Here is a 25088-nt window from a genome sequence, read left to right as displayed (position 1 = left end):
GCATTTATTAAGATCCCTTACTGAAGAATGCCGTGATGATGGTTAGGCATTACATACCTACTCCTAAATCTGGTTGTTTTCTCTAAGACAGACATCCTACTTACTATAGATACACCAAAAAAGCAGATAATTATTTTAATGACATTTTTGTTCAGCCTTTAGTTTCAACTGAATCCAGCATTCTGTGGCCAGCACTCACAATATAGCAACGTTTATTTACTAAGGCGATTTATCCAGAGATTTCAAAATCATTTCGTCAGTCTCTGTTCATCCTATAACTTTAAGTGGATCATTGGTATTATTTTCCCATTTTATAGATTTAGGGAAACAAAATTACGAAAATTTTGTCAAAGTTAATGAACAAAGTCATACTCTTCATCAAAAGCAGGGCACCATGGGGAAAAAACCCCCAGTGTATTTGGAATTGAGGGGAGAGAGAAGGATATATTAAGTACCTATTCTGTGCCAGATACTGTGGTAAGCACTTTACAAATATCTCAATTCATCTGAGTCATAGGAACTAAGGGGATTTATCATTAACTACTTGGGTGACCTTGAGCAAGTCACTCCTCTCTAGGCTCAATTTCCTCATCTGTAAAGCGGAGTTGGACTAAGGTCTCTCCCAGCTTTAAATCTGTGATCTTAATAATCTACATTCATGTGCTGTTGGATTAATGGACTACAGTGAGAATGATGCAGAATGCCTGCCCTATCACACTTTTCTCTGCCTAAGGCAGGGAATGGTAACAAGTGAAAAAGTAATAAGACATGAAGACAACAGAAATAGAGCAGCAGACCAGTAAGTACTTGCTAAGTAAAAGTCTTGTACCCTACACATAGCAAAAGCAAGTGAATGCTGGGAGTAGACAGAAAGAACCACTTATCAGTACCATCCTAGGTCAACCTGTGAAATCATACTCATCCTAATAAAATGTTAACCAGGGCTTAAAGTTTCTCAATACCTAAACAGACATGAAACACAAAGCAAAGACAAAAAGCAGTGAAGCCCGAAAGGACCATCCTTAATCATCTGTTCTCTATTCAACTTTCTCTTTTCTACACCTTTACAACTTCATGCCCCATGTACTATTGCAGCTGAACAATGAGGCAGCAGAAATAACATTAAAGTCATTCATTAAACATTTTCAGCACCACCACCAAAATCCCCATTTTCGCACAAGTGTCTCAAATCAAAAAATGGCACACACACACACGGCCACGCAAACTCCAGTGTTCCTGTGACGTGCCCATTTAATAAGAAACATTTCACAAGCAAAAGAAAATGCTTCTGAATATGGAGGTTTATAGAAACACTCATTCTTTATATAGTTTTACAGTCATTACCAAGTTGAGATGCCTTCTGGGAAAGTTAATTACTCTTCTTTGATGTGATCAGAGTAGGAAATTCAGCCCTGGCCTATTGGCTGTACTAGGTTCAACAGACTCTCCCATCCAGACAGCCCAGCTTCTTACAGCATATCTCCTCTCCAGTCACAAAACAACTGAAGCATCCGGTAAATAAAAAGGCTTCTGCGCAAGGAAACAATGGCATTAACCCAAGTTCACGTAGGATGCAGGCCAAATTCTAGCTCTGGCTGTAACGCAGCTGGTGGGTTAGTGCACATCAGCTTGTAGGAGCCCAATGACCCCCTTCTGCTATCAAATGCTTGAATCCGTAGGCTGCCTCTCCAGTATTAGCGATAATACCCACCTTTATCCCAGCTGCTGTTAAAAATAACATCCATTAAATCCTTTTCTTTCTACAAAGCCACAGCAAGATGCAACATTTGGAGTGTGAAAGCTGAAAAGCTTAAAGCACTAACCATTTTAAAAAGCTATATGGGGGAGGGAAGGTGGAGAGGGAGCACAGGGAGGAGTCCCCAAAGCTCTCTTTTTGAGCTCTGGAGAAACAGAAGGAAAACATACCATGGATTGCGTACTGACAAGGAGAGCGTTTGCTATCAACTGACAGCTTCCAAAGAAGGAGAAATTGATGCAGATAGTACTGACTGAAACTGATTAACATGAAATTGACTCCAGGAGGCTGCCCTTTAGCCAAAGACTAAGCATGATCCCCAGCTACAAGGTTACCGAAACCACCCCGATTCGCCTGCTTCTCTGCTATTTCACTCAGAAACAAACTGGAATCAGTGTTTTGTACTCACGGTAAGATCTTTTGTCCCTGACAGCCACCCAGGACCAGGAACTCCTTCCTACTCTTTCCTCTTCCTCCTCCTCTTCTCTTACTCCCCACCTCCAGCTCCAATTTTCTTTTGTGGCAAAACAAGATAAACTCCCGAGTTCATTCTGTGCCCTGCCAACAGGGTACTGTAAAGTCTTTGGGGGACTTGTTTCTTATGCCCTTATTAGCTTGCAAATGGGATCGCTTAAATACTCAGCTACTGAATCCCCTATTTGGAGGAAAGTGAATAGTCACTGCAAATGTACAGTAAGGGGAAAACCTTTTACAGACCAAACAGTGATAAGTGATTTGAGAATAAGGAGACAGTTGCCAAAACAAGGATCGCTATGGAAAACAGTGTTTGGGCAGACAGAGTACATCATTCAGAACAGGCAGAGAACAATCCAGGGCTCTATTAGTAAGTAAACTAAGCAGTTCCCATAACAGGGGTAATTTAAGCCATACTATATTAATGTGAGCAGCTGATGGAGCCAATCAGAGCCAACCAAGTACATTCAAACCTTCTTATTTCTTGGGAAGAAACCGTTCTTTCCAAATAAAAGTATTATCAGTTTGAGTATAAATATAGCCATAATGTAAATCATCCCCAAACCAAAATAGAGCATTCTAATGCTCTCTGTTCTCTCCCGTTTTTTGTCTCCTCTAAAAAAAAACAAAAACAAACAAAAAAAAAAACTTGAAAAGTGCTATCTTTAAAAAATCTGCTTTACCTTTTGAAAGCCATTCTGCCTCAGACATTTGCTAGCTGAGCAAGTGACCCTGGGTAAGTCATGCAACTTCTCAGCCTCAGTTTCCTTATTTGGAAAATGAGTGTGAAAATAATAGCACCTATTAACAGGGTTGTGATGAGGATCACATGGGATAGCAAACCTTAAAAACACTACAAAAATACTAGTGATTATTGCTTTTGCTACTATTATTTAAGACAAAACCACAATGGGAAAAATTAAGTCAAATATCATTAGGGCTCTTTTGCTTCTCCCTCACACACATACCCGTTAGCATCAGCAGCTGCTACTCGAAGAACGCCACCCTGCAAGCAGATCACTGCCAGGCTTTCAAACACCGCCCCCCCCCCCCCCACTAAAAATCAGATGAGGAAATTACTGGAGATTTCCCTTAAATTCTAAATTTAGCTACTATGTCTTGCTTTTGTTAAGGAAAAAAATAAAATGTTAAAGATGAACACCTGGTTCGTGTGATACTCCATCAATTAGATTCTATAAAAGAAATCCAAATACAATAATTGCTTAACTGAGCTCTATTGGGGGTCCTAAGGATGAGGAGTCATTTACCTCCCTGATTTTAAATGTCATCCAGCCTATTTCACTGTATTGCCCTGAGGTCAAGAGAGTTTGTGAAGTCTGGATGGCTTTATGCTCTTAAGAGGAATGTCAATAAGTGAGCATTAAATAAGCATCATGTTACTGCCAAAGAAAGCTATTGCCTTTTAAGAAGCATGGGGGGCCAGGCGGCGGGGGGGCGGGGAAGAAAAAAAAGAATCTAGGGAAATTTCTAGAACTCGTTTGCAGAAATCTCTTCACCTCATGCTCCCTCTCCCCCACCCTCTGGACACACACCTCTCTCTAGGTCTTAGTAGGGCCTACTCACTTTCTAATCCCTGGATAAAAAACCAATCTGGGACTATAAACCAATAATAAGGATTATTTCAAGGAAGTGAAAAGGAAAAAAAAGGCATGTAGATGATGCAAGTTATCCAGTTTTAAAGGACCCTTTTGGCATTACCTCTGATTTTTTTCTGTTCTTTTTTCCTCCTATTTAATATCTCCATTGTGCATTGCTTATCGTCTGAGCAGATGGCTGATTGCCTTTCTACTAATCACATCGACCACTAACCCACTCCCCTGGTTTCCCCACTCAATCACTTGCAAACTCCATCGCACCAACCATAGAATCTGTGTGTCAGCCAGAACACACTTCATCAATCATTTCCTGCCCTCAAAGCTGCCTCACACTGCTCTTTCCTTGCTGCCTTCAGATGATTTGGATTCCTCTTGTTTATTAGCAACAGCCGAGATTCAGCTACCTAGTCATCACAACTTCATGTTTTCTGCACAAGAGCAGTTGGTTCCTGCCAAGCAAAGATTCATTAAGCAGTTTCAGTCAGTCATCCAACGAATGGTCCAAACATTGATCAATGGCGCAGACACTGGACTGAGTGAATATTAATGAGATTTTCATATTCCTCACCCTTCTCTGTCATATATTAGTAAAAAAAATAAGAACCTCAAGAATGAGTTGATAACTTCCCATTTAAGATAGTTTTCCAACTAGAGAAACATCCAAAAATGTTGGAGGCTTAGAAAACTTAATAAATAACTAACAACATTTAATTGATCTATATTTCACATATACACATATCTATCTCATCAACAAAAAAGGGCAATGGATCAAATGAGGCAGAAAACTTAGGGAAAATATTTTAACTTAGAGAAAGAGGGAACAGATGGTAAGAAATAAACATTGCTCAGGAAAAGTTCCTATTTGACACAACCTCAAGGCAAAGGATTCACGAATGTGCAGTGTAGCATAGAAAAAATATTCATATTCTGGAAAAATGATTTATTTTACAATTTACAGGTTCTATCTAGTCTTAGCAGGTTTGAGCTTTGTTTGTTTTGTTTTATTTGCCTTTAGCTGAACCAATATATTTGTATCCTTTATAGGTATTTCTTTGTCATTAAAGAGGATAACAAGAGCCTTCAGTATCCCTCTAGTCATCCTGGACACTACACCATGTTCTATTTTCTTTGTATGTGAGTAAAGCAACAGAGAAAATTCTTCCAAAATTTACTCTGCTACGACTTCTTGATACCACTCAATATGGTGGAGAAGAAACATGGCACCAATGAAAAGAACACTGGTTCAAGAGTCAAAGACTTGAGTTCTAAGCCTGCCCCTGCCTATTACTTGTGTGACATTGGGCACACCACTTAACCTCCCCGGGCCTTCAGCTTCCTCATCTGAGAAAAAGAAGGGGTTGGACTAACTAGCCTCTTGCGTCCCTTTGGCTGTGGACCTATGATCCTACGATTCCCCTTGATTCCTATTACTTGAGTCTATATGCTTTCACTAAACCCAACAAATATAGAAAAAAGAATCTGTGCTATTTGTCTTCTTACTGGAGGCACTGATGTGTGCTAAAGGTAAACTGATTTATCTGTTTTGGAAAGGTGGAAAAAGACTTGAAGCATGTCTTTCTATTTCTTGGATTACTGGAGAGAAATGGAAAGGATGGAAAAAAATTATCCATGAAGGAAACCAGAAAGAAAAAGGTTATGAAGAGTTTATCTAAATACAATTAAAAAGTACTCTTTACAGAAATAAAGGAAGACTTGAATAACTGGAGATATAGCTGCTATACTGCCTAAATAAGTTTATAGATTCAATGTAATACCAACTCAGCAGAGTGTTTACCTTACCAGGGTGTTAATGGACAAAACAATATATTAATATTATGATGTTAATAATTACTAATATTAATGTTATTAACAACATGTTAACAAAATAATCTGGAATAACAAAGTGTCTAGAATTACAAATGAAAAGATGTGATAATTATAAAGGAAAGCTAGCACTACTAGATCTCCAACAATTATAAAGCAGTAAACTTCAAAACTATTTGGTAATGGTTTTAAAAAATAGAAAAGCAGAGCAGTTGATTAGATTAAATAAAAAACTTGTTGTTCAGTCATTTTAGTCATGTCTGACTCTTCCTAACCCCATTTAGGGTTTTCTTGGCAAAGATACTAGAGTAGTTTTCTGTTTCCTTCTCCAGCTCATTTTACAGATGAGGAAACTGAGGCAAACAGGGTTGTGACTTGCTCAGGGTAACACATATAGGAAGTGTCCAAGACCAGATTTGAACTCAGGAAGAAGAGTTCCAGGCCCAGCACTATATCCACTGTGCCACCTAACTGCCCAAAGAAGTAGGTAGAAATTAATCAACACAGCAGTCAAATAAGTGTTCAACAAGCCCAAGAGTGCTGGTCATGGAGTCAGGAATGCCTGAGTAGACATCTAGCCCAGATACTTACTGGCTGTGTGACCCTAGGCAAGTCACTTAACTTCTATTTATTTCCATTTTCTCAATTGTAAAATGGAGATAATAATAAAACCTAGCCCACAGGGTTGTTATGAGGATCAAATGAGATAATACTTATAAAAGTGCTACCCTCCTCCCATAGAACACAAACTATTAGGAAGGGTCTTTAGCTTACAAAATCTTCCAAGAAAACTAGAAAATTATTTGATAAAAATTAAGTTTAAACCAGCAGCTTATACCACTTACCACAATAATCTCCAAATGGGGAATAGAGCTAAATGTAATAGGTTAAATCATCTAGAAAATTAAAGTACCAAAAGATGTGCCTTTCAGATATATGATTAGGAAAAGAATTCATATCTATAGGATAGACGAAATCACAAAAGACAAAAATTGGCAATATAGATAATATAAAATCTGAAAGCTTTTACACTAATCAAAATCAATGCAACTACAATAAAAAGAGATCTTACCAACAGAAAATATTTGTCCTCAAGATCTGTCATAAAACATATTTAAGCCTAAGAACCATTCCTCAAAGGCTGCAGTTAAAGATATATATTTTTAAAAATATGTGTATTGTCAGCAACCATATGAAAAAAGGCTACAAATCATTCAAGAGAAATGCAAATTAAAGCCATTCGGAAGTTTAACCTCACACCTATCATATTAGCAAAGATGATAAAAGATGAAAATAGTCCTCTTTGTAAGGGCTGTAAAAAGACAGTCACACTGCTGGTGGAGTTGTGAATCAGTCCCAGTATTCTGAGGAATAATTTATAATTACATAAGAAAAGTCACTAAATTTTCATACCTTTGACCCAGTGATCCCATTCCTGAACATGTAGCCCAGGAGTCAGACAAAAAGAAATATCTCATATAACAAAATGTTCATAGCAAATTTTATCATAGTTGTGTATGACTTGCCAAAAACCATATACTCATTAACTGGAGAATAGCAAAATAAGTTGTGATACGAGTCATTAGAGATTATGATGATGAGAATTCAGAAGAGCATAGGAAAAACTGTATGAACTGATGCAAAGTAAAGAAACAGAACCGTGAGAACAAAGCAAATGATGTTTACAGCGATGTAGATAAAATAAGATAGGATCTAGTAAAGTCAGATTAAACATAGTAAGCAATGAAAAAATATTCTGAAGAAAAATTAAAGAATCCAAACCAGTATCAAGCAGTTGGCAAGTGGAAGAACATGACAAAAGGAAATGAAAAAGGAGAAGAAATCCTGAATCCATATCTCTCCTCCCTTTTGTGATTAAACTTCTTGGAAAGGCTATCTGCAACCAATGCCTCAGCTTCTTTTCCTCACTTCTTAAATTTTTAGCATCTGGCTTTCTATTTTCTCATTCAGCTGAGGCTGCCCTTTTCAAGTGACTTTTAATTGCCAAATCTAATGGCCTTTTCTCAGTCCTATAGCTTTAAAAAACTGTGACTCATCGTACTTTCCTCAGTACCCTCATTCTCTCCAGGATTCCATGTCACTGCTCTGTCCTAGTTCTCTTCCTACCAGCCTGACCTCTCCTTTTCAGTCTCCCTAGTTCAACCTTTACTCAAATAATGCCCACTGACGTTAGGCATCTCCAAAGGCTCTGTCCTAGGCCTTCTTCTCCTCTCCCTCTATACTATTTCATTTAGCGGTCTCATTAAGTCCTTGCTGTTTCTTTCAACAGCAGCTTTCAACTTCTGGCATTTTCATGACTGTCTCCCATGCCCGGAACATTCTCTCTTCTCATCTCCACTTCCTTCCTGGCTTCCATAGCTACCTTCAAGTCCCATCCATAAGCTCACCTTCTGCAAAAAGCCTTTCCTGATCCTACTAAATTAATGTGTATACATGGGTGTGTTTGTATGTACATGTATGTATGTATATATGTATATACATCTTGTTTGTACAGAATTGTTTTGATGTTATATTGAGACTATGAGCTTCTTGAGAGCACAGATTGTTTTCTTAAGATCTCCAGTACTTAGCACAGCACCTGGTCTACCACAGACACTTAGTAGAACTCGTTGACTGACCATCACTGAAATTATAAAATAGGATGAGCCTCTTCCCATAAAGGATGAATCTGGACCCTCTGATGAAGAGACAAGATCCCTGGTCCACAGAACAATAAGCAAACTTAGAAAGCTTAAGGAAAAAGAAGCATACCATGTTGTTTGCTTTCTCTCTGTGAGACCAAATGGGGTCTTTTTCCTTGGAATATGTATAAGGAGACACGACAGAACATTTCAACACTCACCAAATCTGTAAAATATTATCCACTTCTGATTCATAAGATACAAAATAAATCTTTAGTAATTTTTAAAGCTCTGGGCAGGAAAATAAGGACCTAAGTTCAAATGAAGCCTTGGACATTTACTAGCTGTGTGACTTTGGGCAAGTCACTTAACCCTAATTACCTCCAAAAAAGCATATTATGCACAGTGAGTGAGATATGGGTCCTACACATCATTAGGAAAGGAGGTGTCCGATTTTTGCCTCCATTTTACAGAGGAGGAATTTGAGGCAAACAGATAGTAAATCTCTAACTCTGGATTTGAATTCAGGTCTTCCTGACTCTAGACTGGGTGCTGCTGTATCCACTGCACCAAGGACAGAAATGAGCAGTGTAGCTAACAACAGTCAGTCCTACTCATCGGATGATGACAGAGAAAGAAATAAAGAGATAGCAGAGGGAATATTTAGTCTCTGTGGACAAAGCAGCACAAGGGAATCTTGGGATCACAAATCTAGAGGTAGAAGGATCTCAGAGGCCACACAGTCCAACACCTTCATCTTATAGACAAGGAAACTGAGGCTCAGAGAGTAGAAGCTACTCACTCCTGGTTACACAGGCAGCAATAATCAGGGTAGCTGCAGTGAAAAAGGTAATCCAAATATGGGAACAACAAGGGTATTTGGGGACCTACTGGTGCCTACTCCAAACCTGGAGCCAGCTGAACAAGATCAGTTTAGGTACTAAAGACACCTGATCAAAACAGAGTATGAGAGCTGACACCATCTAGACACAAGGAAGAGAGTAGGGATGCTGCAAAGCCAAGACCTCAGATGGGTACAGCCAGGGCACACTGATGCTGGATTGAGCAAATGAGTAAAATTCCCAAGGGAAGCAAGCATGAGGGAAATGTGGGAGCTTGCTTCCCAAAGTTTTCAACTCTACTTATATTACTGGGACTTTTTCTATTAATATTATGATTTTATGTTGGGTCAAGGACTACCTGAGAAAGGAGTGGTCCTACCTATGCCTACTTCCTTGCTAACTGGAATTCCCCATTTTTGTTCTGTGTGTGTGTGTGTGTGTGTGTGTATGTGTGTGTGTGTGAAGTCAATAAGCATTTATTAAAGGTCTACCATGGACAGCTAAGTGTGCAGTGAGTACAACACAGGTCCTAGAAGCAGGAGGATCATCTAACTTCAAATCCAGCCTTAGACATTTACTAGAGGTGTGATCCTGTCCAAGTCACTTAGCCTTGTTTGACTCAGTTTCCTCATCTGTAAAGTGAGTTATAAAGTGAGCAAACTACTTCAATATCTTTGTGAGAAAACCCCAAATGGAGTCACAGAGAGTGGGACATAGCTAAAACAGCTTAACAACAAAAGCTACATGCCAAGAGTGCTAACTACTAGAGATGTCAAGAAAAGCAACAAACCAGTCCCAGCTCTCAAGAGCTCTCAGTTTATTGCAGAGATAATGTGCAAACAATTGGACAGAAGCAAGATAAATACAGGGTAAATGGGAGGTGTTCTCAGAGGGAGGATGCTCTTTTTAAGAAGCACCCAGAAAGGCTTTTTGAAGAAGGTAAGATTTTAGCTAGGACTTTAAGAAAAACGAAGAAACCAGAAGGTGGAGGTGAGAGAGAAATCCAGGGATAGAGGGCAACCAACAAAAAGGCCCAAGGTCAGGAGATCTTGGGAGAGGACCAGCAGGGACCACTGTCATTATATTGGAGTGTGTTTGGGAGAAAGAAGGGAAGGGAGGGCATGGGGAAAGGGTGGCACTAAGTGACTAGAGAGTAAAAAGACTGGAAAGATAGGAAGAAGCCAACTTTTAAAGGACATTAAAAGACACATGATTATATGCTTGATCCTGGAAGTAATAAAGAGCCACTGGAGTTTATTTAATGGGAGTGGAGAGGAAATATTATCAGACCTGCACTTTAGGAAAATCACTTTGACAGCTGAGAAGATGATGGACAGTAGTGAGGAGGGACAAGAGGCAGAGAGACTCTCTAGAAAGCTACTGTAACAGTCCAGGTGTGGAATGATAAAAGTAGGGAAGGGGGGAAGGATCAGACTCAAGGGAGGGGGGAGATGGCAGCATCAGAGGAAAGAAAGGGTCTTATGAAGGATGTTTTTGAAGGCAACACACACATATACACACACTTCATGTTCAAAAGCTTTTGAGGTGCTTATTGCTTGGGAGAGGGACCCTGAATACTCTTAATGGAGACTTTTTTAAAAATGAACCAAATTCAGATACTCCCGGAGGTGACTTCTGGGTCAATGCAAACACAAACCATAGAGCTGTTATTAAAGAGAAGTTCTCCCAAGATCAAACCTGACCCACCTATCAAGAATAAAAGGATCTAGGTTCCCTCTCTTGGCATAGTAACCATATTAAGAGTTAAGCAGTGTGTAACACCATCAGAAAGACCTGCGTTCAAATCACACCTCTGGCTGTGAGCATAAGCAAGTCACAAATTTTTTGACTCTCAACTGAAAAAAAAAGGAGATAATATCTCCTGGTATTAATATGAGTACCTGGTGGAACTCAGGATGTGATTAAAAGGTTCAAAGGAGATGATAATGTCTGTAAAGTGCTTTGCAAACTTTAAAGCTCTATGTAAAAGTTAGTTATAGCTGAAGATCATAAACCATCCGAGGTAATCAGGCGTATTATCTTTACTCCTCAGGTTAAATCTCCTTGGAAAAAATGAAATAGAAATCTAGGATAGAAGACACATTTTAAAAAGTTGTGTAGATACTTAATGTTGCCTTGCATTTAGGATACAGTTTGTGGACTTTCTCTTGAGATTTTGTTTGACTTCTCACCTTCCACATCCAATCAATCTCTAAGACATGTGGACTCTACCTTTGTGCTCTCAACTCTGTGATCTCTCCCTTTCTTTGCCCACTACTACTGTCCCAATACAACTCCATATTACTACCTGGCTGGGCAATCAGCGTAGACTACTGACAGACCTTCCTGCCTCTAATTTCTCCCCTAACCTTCACCCAAGCTGACAGACTAAATTTCTCTGTGCATGGGTTTGATTGTGTTTTCCCTTTGCCCCAGCATTTCAGTGGGTCCCATTGCTTAGGATATAGGGACAGGGACTTAATCTATGATTTAGTGGTATAGGGAGTCAGGTGAGAAAACTCCCTTCTATCTAAGCAGGTAGTTTCCTTCTCTATAAACTATAGTCCTAGAGAGTTACCTAGAACATGGAGAGGTTAAGTAATTCACTCATGATCACATAAACAAGATACGTCAGAGATAGGCTCAAACCCAGGGCTTCCTGACTTCCAGACCATTTCTCTTATCTGTTAAGCCACACTGCCTCTGGATACTATTTAAACTCCTTTGTGATAGGCAGCAAATCTCACAGAAAAAGACTGCTGGAATTGGAATCCAAGGATCTAGGTTAACTATTCTGGTTTTACAATTTCATTAACTGGTGTGACTTTAGACAAATATTTTAGGTGCTATTTTATAGTTGTTTGGAGGTGAATTTTGGGTGAGTTCAGGTGATTTCCTGCTTACTCCACCATCTTGGCTACTGGAAGTTGGATTTTAGACATCTTAACCTCTCTGGAATTCAGCTTTCTCATGTCTGAATAATAGGATTGAACTAGTTGGCCTCTAAGATCCTTTCCAGTTTTGAATCTATGATCTTAGACTGGCATTCAAGGCTGGTATCAACCTACATTTTCAGCCTTATTTATATATTTATATATATTATTTCAGCCTTATATAATACCCTCTATTTACTCTTTGCTCTAAGCAAGCTGGACTACTTGTAGTCCTCTATAGAAATCCAGAATTCTCCTTCTCCATGCTTTTTTATCACTATATTCCATTTGCCTAGACCACTCTCCATAAATCCAGTCTTCTTTTTGCCTACTGAAATGCTGCTCATCCTTAAAATACAACTTAAGTACTCCTTTTCTATGAAACCTCCTCTGATATCCCTAAGCCAGTGGTAATCTTTCCCTTCTCTTATACATTGATCATTATCTATTTTATATTAAGTTTATGTATGTATTTCATGAGCAAAATAGGGGCAGTTAGGTGGCACAATGGATAAAGTACTAGGTTTGAAGTCAGGAAGACTCCTTTTCTTGAGTTCAAATCTGGCCTCAGACACTTATTAGATGTGTTACCCTGGGTCAGTCACTTAACCCTGTTTGCCTCCATTTCCTCGTATAAAAAAATGAGCTGGAGAAGGAAAAGTCAAGCCACTCCAGTATCTTTGCCCAGAAAACCCCAAATGGGGTCATGAAGAGTTGGACACAACTGAACCAGCTCAGTAAGAACTTATATTGCATTCCTTTACTAGATTCTAAATTTCATAAAGGCAGGGACTTATTCATTATTGTTAAGAAGCAACTTGGTACAGAAAGGACATTGGGAGTCAGGACACCTGGGTTCAATACATCTAGATTATATCTGGGGCAGCTAGGTGGTACAATGGATAGCACCCAGCCTGGAGTCAGGAAGATCCAAGTTAAAATTTGACTTCAGAAGTTACTAGCTATGTCATCCTGGGCAAGTCACGTAAGCCCTATTTACCTCAGTTCCTCATCTATAAAATGGGGATACACTGAAGGAGAAAATGGTAAAACATTCCAGTATCTTTACTAAGAAAATTCCATCAACAAGAATTAAACACAACTGAATAACAACTAAACAACAAGATTATTCCTGGTCTTAGTAGATGTGTGTCTTTGGACAAGTCACTTGATTTCTCTGGGCCTTAATTTTCTCTACAAAAGCAGAAACAATACTTATTCTACTTGCTTACTTTGGGAACAGAAAAGCACTATGCAAATGCAGTCTACTATTTAATCTTTGTCTCTCTACTGCACCACTCACACCCCTAGTGCCAAGCACAGTGGTCTCCACATAGTGTTTAATTAACAAAGACCTGTTGCATAGAACTGACTCATCTAATTGTAAGTTGTATCCACTGCCATTCCACCTCCACCAAGCTCAATCACTTGGTGTGGCCCATTATTCCAAAATCTGGACTATTTATTTGCAGCGCTTTAAGTGTCAGGTTGTACAGATTTCCTTTTTCACATTTCCTGCCAGCAAAGTATAAAGCCTTTTAGAAAGGTGACTGAGTGGCAGAGTCTAAGCTACGCTCTCCCTTTTTACTCCAAAAGAGAAAGAAATACAAGAAATAAGGTAACAGACCAACCAAAAGACCGGAAAGGGGGGAAAATTCTCACAAGGAAATCCCTTCAGAAAAATTACCCAAGAGACTAAAGACAAAGAAAAGCTCCTAATACAATGAAAATATGATATAAAGTCAAAGAGTACCAGGAGAAATCTCACCCTCCTGTGGAAAGAGTGGACTACTAAGATTGGGGGGAAAGTCTAATAAAATAATTGAAGTAACAAATAAGGAATATGTTTAGATTTCTTCAAGGAAAACTATCAGGGAGAATCCACGATTTTAGACCAGAAACTGGAAAATCTTAGCAAAGCAGCGGACACTATGAAAGAGAACAAAATTAAGATAGTAAAATTGATTGAACCTGGAAAGTGTCTACTCTCTAGGAAAACTGGCCCAGAAGCAAGAGTTTATAGAGAGTATACAAAAATTACTACCTTCCCCTTAAAGAGATGAAATGAAGAGCTTGAATGCAAAGCAGTAGCTAGGCAAGGAGAAAGTAGAAGGCAGGAAAATTTCCAGCTGATGACTATCTCATGAACAAGTGGGTGCCTGAAAGAAAGAAGTCATTTTCCTCGTTACTCAATTTCCCAGTATCCTAAATGAATTGAGGCTTTTCTTTTGGAAGACAACAGGATCAGGTTGAGAAAAAACATACACAATTATATCATATTCCTCCAAACAACAGCACATCTGGTTTGCTATTTATGCGGCATCTTAAGAGGAAGCAAAATGCTTATTCTCAGAGCAGTTCTTTTGTAAGCAAACAATGAAAGTATCTGAAAGGTGATACACTAGCATGAAGGTCTGGATTTTCAGGACTGTTTCTTCATCCTACAAAGAGTGTTTGCTTTTCCAATGCTTTGATGTCATCAAAAAATAAATACTAATGTCTCATGCAGTGAAGTTCATCTCTTAATGTATTCAATAGTATATTAAGAGCAAGCTTTCTTTCTGAGTATCCCTTATCTTTAAAGGATACAATGGATTCAAAGTAAGATCCCATAATCCTAAAGTATTTCATAATGGTTTAACTTAGAATAGATCAAGGCCAGCATTTCTAGACAATTTATGAATACTCTAATAGAATATTTGATGGAATATTGGAAGATGTAAAATAATAAACAGAAAAGCACAGTGGGGCTGGGTGTGGTGGTGTGTGAATGTAATCCTTGCTTCCTGCTACAAAGGGAGGCTGAGGCTGAAAAACCTCTAGAACTCAGGAGATCTGAGATGCAGTGGGCTAAGTCAATTGGGAGTCTTCAGGAAGTATGGCATAAACATGGTAAGCCATAGGGGGATGAAGGCCATCAGATTATCCAAAGAGAATTGAACCAGCCCAGGTCAGAAAACAGAACAGATCAAAGCTCCAGTAAAAATCTAAGTGGGATCATGGCTGTGAATTGTCCCAAGCATTTCCAGCTTGGGTGAGATAGGAAGAGCCTGACTCAAACAAACAAGCAAAAGCACAATGGCTAAGAGTCCTTGGAGTGAAGACCTGAGTTCAAGTTCTATTTGGCCTATGCTGGCTATGACACTGGGCCATTCATTTCACCTCTCAGTGACCCAGACAACTCTTTAAGAATATAAGTTGTAAAATAGTTGCTGATTTAAATTAATCAGCATTGAGCAGAATGAATTAAACTGGGGGTTTCCTAAAAGAAATCACATGTTCAGTTTTTTTTTTATTTACATACATCCAGCGGTCGATATGGTAATTAATTTCTTCTTCAATTCAGTTGAATTTGTCTTCTTATAATTAAGAGGAATGGCTAGTAGATTTTTAAAAAATGGCTTTGAAATTAGGAAGGCCTATGTTCAAATTCTACTTTTGATACGTTACCAATATATGACCCTAGGCAAGCTATTTAATTTCTCAGAGTCCAAGATACTCTGGAAGAATATAAGTTATATGGATAAATGTTTGGCCTGCATAGGTTAAAGGAGTTCTCCCAACCTATAAAATCACAGGAATGAAGTGAAGAGGACAGGAGAAGAGGAGAAAAAGGAGGGGAAAGGAAGGGAAAAGGTGGGAGGAGAAAACAATGAAATTAAAAGCAGATGCCTGATGAAAAGTGAGAACTGTTTCAGGTTTTTGTCTCTTCTACCACCATGTCTAGTATACCGCCCAGCATGTGGTAGACACTTGCCTGCTGGGTAGCTAATTGGTCAGCTGTGGAATGTACTACACATACCATTTATACTTGTTTTTATAAACAGTTTTTTGAAAGAAAAGGACTTCTTGTAGCATATATGATTAAGGTTCAAGGAAAAATAAAAAGTGTATTTCTCACTTAAGAGGTTATTAATGGGACAAAACCCTGAGTTTTTTCTTTGTCCTATTTATACTTTCAGATAGTAAACTTAATGGAACATGAGAGGCTTCGGCAAACTCTCTTTGAGCACAATGACTGTATGTATGTATACAGATATGTACACACAAACATATATATACACATATGCATATATGTGGCTATGCATGTGTAAACACAAACATGCATACATGTATGTGTGCGTGCATATACACCCACTGCTTTGTTGAATAATGATATGAAATGCTGAGTAGTAACTAATGATTCAAAGGAATGGGGATGGGAGGAAGTGGCACATCCTTCAATGGTGGATTAATTAATCATTTATTAAGTCCTCTCTGAAACTTTCCTAGATGTCCCTATTAGTGAGGTAGAGAATTTTTTAAATGCACCTTCTAAATCACGAAAAGGTCAAAACTCTTCATCCAATTAACGTTTGTCTATTTTCACTTCTCTCCCACCCCACCATGCTACAAAAAATGCTGAAATGTCAGCTGGAAGGTACCTCTAAGTTAGAAGCTAATAAAAAACTATGAATGGATGATGTGACCTCTCAAAGTCTTTGCTGGCCTTATGATCCTATGACAAATCACAAATTCCAAGAGAACAGTCGTAGCCACTTTCTCAGGGATCTCCCACTTTCCAAGTCTTTGACTTCATGCCCTAGTTAAAAGAATGCTCATCAATAGCCGCTTTACTCACCAAAATCTAAACATAGTCATACACAGTATGTGAGAAAAGTTGTAATCACCAAGTGATGATTCAGACGGTTATAAACTGAAAAAGCATCTCAACATTTAAAAATAACAACAGTAATTCTTTATTACTAAAAGTTCTCAGAGCTGCTCTAACATTCAGGAACAATTAACTATTTTCAATTGTTTCTAAAAAGTCACCAGAATATAACGTCTTCAATTAAAACTCCTTTGGGTGGAAAGGTCATGACCATTTCTTTCAGATAACACAACAGCTCTTCTGTCTTCATGATTTCCCTATTATTCTGAATCTTTTATTAACAAAAGCAAGTAGATCAGACATATTTTGCGTAGACACTAACCCATCATTTTAGCCAACTCTGTTTCTAAAGCTGACAGTGGAGAAGAGTGGGCCTGACTTGAACTTTGAACAGTAGGGTGGATACTCTCTGGCCAACCTAAAGTATTTGTTAAACTGATTCACACTAAAAGAAAAATATCTGCCAGGTTGGGAGGCAATGAAGAGATGCCGCAGAGAACAGGCCAGTAGCATCACCAGAAGACTCAGCAGCTCTGGAGAGTCACCGCTCCATCCCCCACCTAGCAGTCCTGGACATAACTTCCCCATGTATTTTCGTCCCTCTCTACTCCTTCTACTGGAAGCATATGTATCTGTGGGAGAGTGAGCTTTGTTTTAGGGTGGAGGGAGTAGATGTCATGTTATTACTTTCTATTGTAGATCATCAAGTGTTTCTAGGAAAAAGATAAAAGAAAAAATCAATTAATTTTGTCTGAAAACAAATACTGTATTTCACAGCATAATTGTTTCACCCTGGGGTGGAAGGGTTTTTTTTCCTAGTCCAAAAATTGGTTTATAACCTTTCATCGTGTAATTGTTGCATGATATAATTCTGTTCATCACACTGCTTAAAAATTAAACAGAGAAGAAATGTATTTATCAGAGACATATGGATATGCATTTATCTCTTGGATATGAGGAGCCCTGAGCCTAGAATTCTCAGCACACCCACACTGTCGATATATTTCCAAAAGCCAACTTGCACTGTCGTTCAACTCAATGCAAAGCTGTAGGTGCAAGGGAAGGCGGGGAAGAGGGCAGGCAAGTAAGTCACGTGATATGGTAAGACTTGCATCATCCCTTGGTAGCTAAACTGTACAGTTCATCTGCCCATATAGCTTGGTAATAATTTATTTGTAAGTAATACCTGCACAATTTTTAAAAGCTTTACATAATGGTCACCCTTTCTGGCAAAAATTGCCATTAGATCTGCAGCAATTATGTGGTGAAATACAGTAGCCAAGAATCCTGTTATTCATGAATGTGTAAGATAAAGTAATTTGGAAATAAATATCAATTAAAATTGAGTCCACAATGTGAAATGACTTGAAAAAAAAACACACCCAGATACCATAAATAGGATGGATAATGATTGTCCTTAGTTCCAAATACAGTATGCAAGGGAGCATGGAAATTCCAAAGGAGAAACATAAGTTAGATAGATTCATAGCTATCACAAGATTAGATACCATAGTAGTAATAAAATCTGAACTAGATCATATATCATCTCTTACTGACCTCTCAGCTTTGTGATCCTATGATTACAAATGGTTCACTGGTGAGTTTGACCTGGTTTGTTTTTCAAAGTCTTGGCAAATTGTCCAAAATGTGAGAAAAGTGGTTTCTCAAGTTCCCTCTCTGACAGCTGAGTCATTGTAGGCAATGTAGCGCTGTAGAAAGGGTGTTAGATGGGAGTTAGAGGGCACAAATGAGGCAAGGAAAGTAGCACTGACTTTGGAGACAGAAGACTTGAGTTCAAATCCGAAGTCTACCATTAACCATGTATATGACTTTGAACAGATCACTGGGCTTCATTCAGGGTTGTGCTGGTAAATGTCTAAAAACTAATCTAGGAGGAATGGGGAATGTGTACCTTACTGGCATTTTCTCTGTCACCTTCTTAGGTCTAGATAATCAATAAAACAATAAATCAATGCCTGATTTGTAACTTTTTGCCCATTTCCAAGATGTAAATGCTCATGTTTAACCATCTGCTTGCAAGCAGTAAAAGCCAGTTTCAGGGCACATGTGGCATCACTTTTCTTGTCTACAAAATGAACGGGTTATAATAGATTATCTCTATGTAAGATGAAGAGTTGAACTAAATGGTCTTTAAGGCTCTCTCTAGGTTTAGAAACTCTATATGAACCTTGGATAGGTCGTTGTATCTCTGCTTGCCTCTGATTCTTCATCAAAAAAAATGGAGGGGTTGAACTAGAATATCTCTAAGGTGCCTTTCATCTCTAAACATATGACTCAAACCACACTGTGATGCACACTTTAAATAAATTACTTATGATCATTTAAAATATTTTTTAAATACTTAGATGTGCTTGGAAATTGTTTGAAAGTTTTGCACAACTGACATTATCTCTACCCTGGGGGCTATTTCTATAATAGTACTGATATAAAGGAAGGATGTTTTTCTCTTTGTCTCAGTTTCTCTGGCTGTAAAATAAGGACAATGGAACTGTTTCCCAACTTGCCTCACAAGGTCTGATAAAGTTTCTTACATATCTATTCCAGAATCCCAGAGGGCTGCTGTAATTTTAGAGTTTAGAATATTTGCAATGCTATGAAAACTGAAAATGAGAATTGGCCTATTTTTGTGAGGCATTATGGAGTGCCTGCCTCCAACCATAAAGCATTATGTTTTAAAAGTCCAAAGACTAATGTAAAATTTTAAAATAAGAAAATCACACTTACTGAATAATGTAAAAAAAAAACTTGGAAAAATTAGCAAACACATAGGCATTTTGTATATTAGAAGTTGCAGAGAGGTTACATAATTAACTTGAACTTTGCCCTATGAAACCATGATGCAAGGAAGACAAGATGTGCTTTTTAGTCACTTGAATCTACCACCTCTTCCTCTCCTGGTCTTCTGTGGCTCCAAGTCTCATGCTATATAACATTCATTGCTTCCTTGCCTGGACCCGGACCACCATCCCCAGGGTTACATCACTGTGGTGGCCATCTCCTGGCATCCACTTCATCCACTGTCACATCCTGGGCTTTCTCATGTGAGTTGGGACCAGAGGCTGTGCCACAAGAGTGTAGGTTGTGATCTCTGGTACTAACTGCCCTTTGTCCACAACCCAGAAAATACCATCCTCAATGTCTGTCTGTCTGTCTGTTTGCCTCTCTCCCCTTCCCTCAAAGCTCAAATAAATTTGCCCCCAGATCCAATAGTTGTTAGTTATGTAGTGTGCATAATTTTTCTTTGTATGCTTTGCTTAGATAATTCATACATTACCATCTATATAAAAACCCTAAAGGATTTACATCTAAGCATATTTAGTCTCACTCTCTTCATTTTTCATTTTTTTTCAGTATTTACCATTGTTTGTGTATATTTCATGTCTTAAAAAACCCTAAATTCGATTTCTATATTGTAATTAAATAAATGATCTTTCCGTTGAAAAAATTGACCTTAGCTTTTAAGAGGCACTCCAGCTTCAGACTTACAGACTGTCTAAATTATTTTTCCTATGGATTTTAAATTTTTTCCTTTTTTATTATGAATTTGGCAAACATCAATAAGTATGAACATTTTAATATATAAAGAATTGAAAGAGGTTTATGTCTGAAACAACTTTTATGACAAAATTTTCGCCATTTCTTCTGAATTTACCTTTTTGTCATTTCTTATATAGCATTATTCCATTACATTCATATTCAATAATTTTTTTCATCCTACTCATCTACTTTGTTTCCATTTCCATATTAGTATAAAAAGTATCGTTACTTTTTTCTACATCTGGATCCTTCCTGCTTTCTTTGACCTAGGCCATGTTGCTAGTACTAGTATCAGCTGGGTCAACCAAGTTCATGACAAGAGCCTGTTTACCTGCTCATAAAAAGGGATAGCTCAATGGATGGATTAACCCAGCAAGCTATTTTTGGTCAGATTATCTGTGAAGAGGGAGAGAGACCTAAACTGAGCCAAAGTCTCAATTCTGTTTTTCTTACCAGTTAATTTGTCTAAAGTGAATTTCTTTTTTACTCCTTTAAGATATACTATCAGGCTTGTTGTGCAGTTTTGTTTTGTTTTTTCAGTTCTGTCTGATTCTTTGTGACCCCATCTAGAGTTTTCTTGGAAAAGATATTGGAGTAGTATGCCATTTCCTTCTCCAGCTCATTTTACAGATGTGGAAACTCAGGCAAACACGATTAAGTGACCTGCCCAGGGTCACAGAGCTAGTAAGTGTCTGGGGCCAGATTTGAATTCAGGAAGATGAGTCTTCCTGACTCCAGACCTGGTGCTCTAACCTTTATACTACCTAGCTGCCCACTAGGGTAGCTAGGTAAGAGAATAAAAAAAAAAAAATCAGCGATGTTCCTGGGTGTCTCTTTGTAGTAAGCAGCTATATTTCATTTTGACTTTCCACCACTCCCCAAACTCAATTGTAAACAAATCAGCAACACGCCTTTCCTCTTCCTGCAAAGTTCTACGTAATGTTAACTCAGCCACCCATCAGTGGAAGGTATTATGTTCACAAGAGAAGGAAATTCAACTTACTTTACCCTTTATAGACTAAAGGCATTTCTAAATAATCACAAAGCAGAATGTGTTCACTGTATCATCAAAAGCATTTGTGGCTCTTTTCTACCTTCCCTTTCCAGGTGCAAACCCTAATCTTTAGGCTAGCTCCACCCAAATAATTAAGCTGTCATTTATCAATGATGTTTGCCTCTTTAAAAAAAACACAAACAAAACTATAGTTCACCAACCCTGCACTGGTTCCACAGTAATCTCTGGTTTCTTCCTATTACTCCTTCCCACACTTTATTTAGGATTTTCAGATCTAAATCTCAGATACTAGTTTTGATAACTTCATATCCTTTTCCAATTTACTTTTAACTTCAGCTTCTGTTCTTTGCAGTCCTGACTCCAAATGGGTAACTATGATTAATTTCTTATTCCGGATTCACTTTTATTTTATTTTTTAATTTACTTCAGCTTTAATCCTGTGGCCCTGTGTCTCAGCCCATCATGATTATCTTTGCCCTGGGCTTTCTTTTCATCTGTCATCTCTCCTCAAAAACTGAAAACAAATAAATTAATTAAAAATATATATATATATCTATGTATATAGATATATATATATGTATATAGATATATATATATATACTTGAAAAATCAACTGGGAGTGTTGGAGGAGGGAGAAGATTGTGTGTGTGTGTGCGTGTGTGTGTGTGTATAGAACATTGTATCCCAAATACCTGAGGATAAAATTTTCAATAAATATTTTTTGTTTAGCTTTTAAAATCCTATACTATTTAGCTCCATCCTATCTTTCCAGTTTCATTAAGACCTTATTTCAAATAATTAGCAAGATAAGAAGTAGACACTGTGAAGGGAATTATAATTTTTAAAATAATTGATATGATATGTGTAATGAATGCACTAATAGCTTACATTTTTCAGAATTGTCTTTTCCAGTTTGTGAGTCAGACTCACAATGCAGCTTGAATTGATCAATCGCATTTTGCCAAGGCTCACAATCACTGGCATCCTTCTGCCTGAGTACTTGAAGTGAAGCAAATCAAGGACTATAAAACCTGTTACCATCACAGAACTTTGGTCCTGAGACCCAGCAAGTCACAACCCTTAAGGATTCAAGCAAAGCTGCTCCCACAGGACCTCAGAGTTGTTGTATGGTCTTCTATATGTGGATTTATTGTGGGAAACCACTCTGGCCAGGTGAATGATTGTAATCCACCTTTCTCCTTCCCCTCCCACTTGTGATTTATGTATATAATTTCTGTCTTCACTTCAGCAAGGTGGAATTCTGATCAGGAGAATTCCTGATTTGCATAGTCGTTCCTCATAATGAAACTAATTAAGCAGCTACCTGAGTATTGACATTTTATCTCTGGTCTGCTGTTCCATTATTCTCAGGTTAGAAACTGGCTCAGTAAAAATTCTGTTAACAAGACCTTGGTTAGATTCCCTCCCTTCTCCGACAGTAGCTTCCTAACCATGAATAAGTCATTTGAAGTCCTGGGGGGAGGGGAGCAGGAGGGGGAGAGGAAGGAAAGGGAAGGTTGAGATAGGGATCATGCATCTACCCTGATGGTCATGTTCATAGTAAAACTCACAATAGAAACATGTTGAAGAATCTTAAACAATAAAGGAAAATACCATTTATGAAAGGTTTGAGCAAGTAGGAGGGCCACTGGATTAGTCAAAGGCAGAAAATATTGAAAAATGAATTTTACTCAGTTTTTTAAATAGGCTTTAGTAAGCAGTTCAGTTGTTTTTCATTTGTATCCCACTCTTTGTGACCCCTATTTGGGGTTTTCCTGGTAGAGATCCTGGAGTGGTTTGCCACTTCCTTTTCCAACTCATTTTACGGATGAGGAAACTGAAGCAAACAGGATTAAGTGACTTGCCCAGGGTCACACAGCTAGTAAGTGTCTGAGACCAGATTTTAAATCAGGGAAATGAGTCTTCATGACTCCAGGTCCTGGCACTCTATCCACTTTGCCACCTAGCTGCCCAACAGTAAATAACTTTAGAAATAAAAAGGCACATCCATTGCAGCATCTCAGATGAATGAGGGTTGAGGAAATAAATTGAAATCAGAAAGAAAATATGCAGATACTTCTGTATAGAGTATGTGGGGAAGAGTTTGATCAGGATCCTTGATCAACTGGATTCCATGTAACTCACTTGATGAGACCACATACTACATAGGGCAAGTAATGGGAGGTTTTAAGACAGTCCTAATTGTACCATGCAAAGGCTGTGAGATGCTTTGGCTCACACCAAAATGACTTATTCTAAGATTGCAAAGAATACAAAACTGGTGACTCATTTATAACTTATAAATTGTCAAGAAGTATTGACAATCCATTGATCCTTTAGGAGATAGGAAGAGGTTCCTCCATTAATTTGATAAAAAATAGAGGGTGGGTAGCCATTGGTTAAAAGGTCAGCCACACCCCTGAGGGTCCTTAAAGAGACAGCCAACACTGTGGACACAAAAAACTCTAAGGAATCAGGTAAAAAGAGAGACAGTTCAAGTTGCTCTATGACACAAAAACCATCTTTTCAATATTAATATTTCCCAGTAATTACTGATACATGATTATAAATCATAAAGTGTCATGATTACCAAAGAATCGAAATGATGAATGAATCCAGAAAAGCAATTAAAAATATGTAAGTTGGCTACAGTGTAAGACTTGCATTAAAAAAATGGAATAAAAGATCCCACTAAGGACATGTTGAGCTGGAAAGGTAGATCATATGCCAAGAGAAAGAAACAATCCAAGTGTTATATTGAAAGCCATAAAAGTTTTAAAGTTTAAGAAGCAGGGCTCCAAGACAACTTTAGTAGATCTTCTTAAGAAGAATCATGGAAGGGTGTAGAGAAGAATCTCACAGGATGAGAAAATGCAAGTGGGTTGTGATTGATATCAGGAGAGGAAGTGCCTTCGTGAATAAGATCCATTGAAGTGTTTAGATGCTGACATCTACATAATGATAGTCTAGTAAGAATTAGGTAGCACAGTGGAGGGAAGGCCAGGTCTGGAGTCAGGAAGACCTGAGTTCAAATTCAGCCTCAGACACTTACTAGCTCTGTGATCCTGGGTAAGTCATTTGACTCTGCCTTAGTTTCCTCAACTATGATAAAGCACTTTAAAATATTAGCTATTATTAATGTGAGACATATGCCATTATTATCACCATTTTATAGATGAGGAAACTTAGGCAGACAAAGGTTAAGTGAGTTGCCCAGGGTCACAGGGCAGGTGTCTGAGGCTGAATTTGAACTCCAGTACTCCTGACTTTAAATTCAGCCCTCTTTCTACTGAGTCATCTCTCTGCCCTTTGAACGAATATAAAGCACTGTTATCTATCTGTGTAGTCTGAGCACTGTTGTTCAGTTGTGAACAACTGTTTGTGACCCTTATTTCTGTTTCTCAAATATTTAGGGAACTAACTAAAATTTAGAAAAATAAGAGCCATTCCCCAATTAATAAATGGTCAAAAGATGTGATCAGATAGTTTTTAAAAAGAAATCATAACTATTTATAGTCAGAGAAAAATGCTCTAAATCACAATTGACTAGAGGAAGGCAAATTAAAACAACTCAGAGGTACCACCTTACACCTCTCAGAAAGGACAAGTGCTTGAGGGGATGAGGGAAAATGTTGTTCTTATTTTTTCAGTTGTTTTTAATCATGGCTGACTGTCTGTGATTCCATTTGGGATTTTCTTGGCAAAGATACTGGAGTGGTTTTCCATTTCCTTCTCCAGCTCATTTTAGAGATGAGGAAATTGAGGCAAAAAGGG

At 38.1% G+C, this 25088-nt stretch overlaps 1 protein-coding gene and 1 long non-coding RNA gene across 4 annotated transcripts in view; one reads left to right on the top strand and one right to left on the bottom strand.

The window, feature by feature from the left end:
- Window positions 1-25088, bottom strand: part of AKAP6 (A-kinase anchoring protein 6) — a 673781-nt gene that overhangs the window by 478345 nt on the left and 170348 nt on the right. Inside the window, exon 1 of one of the 3 annotated variants that reach the window (XM_072623290.1) lies at window positions 2166-2495. The exons of 1 other annotated variant lie outside the window; for it this stretch is intronic. The gene's annotated coding sequence lies outside the window, so the exon portion shown is untranslated. Of the gene's footprint in view, window positions 1-1344; window positions 1535-2165; window positions 2496-25088 lie in introns of those variants that run through there. One more of the 3 variants, XM_072623293.1, reaches the window with a different exon arrangement.
- On the top strand, window positions 1541-5913 carry LOC140513548 (uncharacterized). The gene is made up of 2 exons (XR_011970227.1): window positions 1541-2166; window positions 4891-5913. It is a non-coding gene; the product is annotated as an uncharacterized lncRNA (long non-coding RNA).

Source organism: Notamacropus eugenii, chromosome 7 (assembly GCF_028372415.1).
Source record: "Notamacropus eugenii isolate mMacEug1 chromosome 7, mMacEug1.pri_v2, whole genome shotgun sequence".
Lineage (NCBI taxonomy): Eukaryota > Metazoa > Chordata > Mammalia > Diprotodontia > Macropodidae > Notamacropus > Notamacropus eugenii.
The sequence above is the reverse complement of the archived record's forward strand: the minus strand, read 5'-3'. Positions and strand labels throughout refer to the sequence as shown.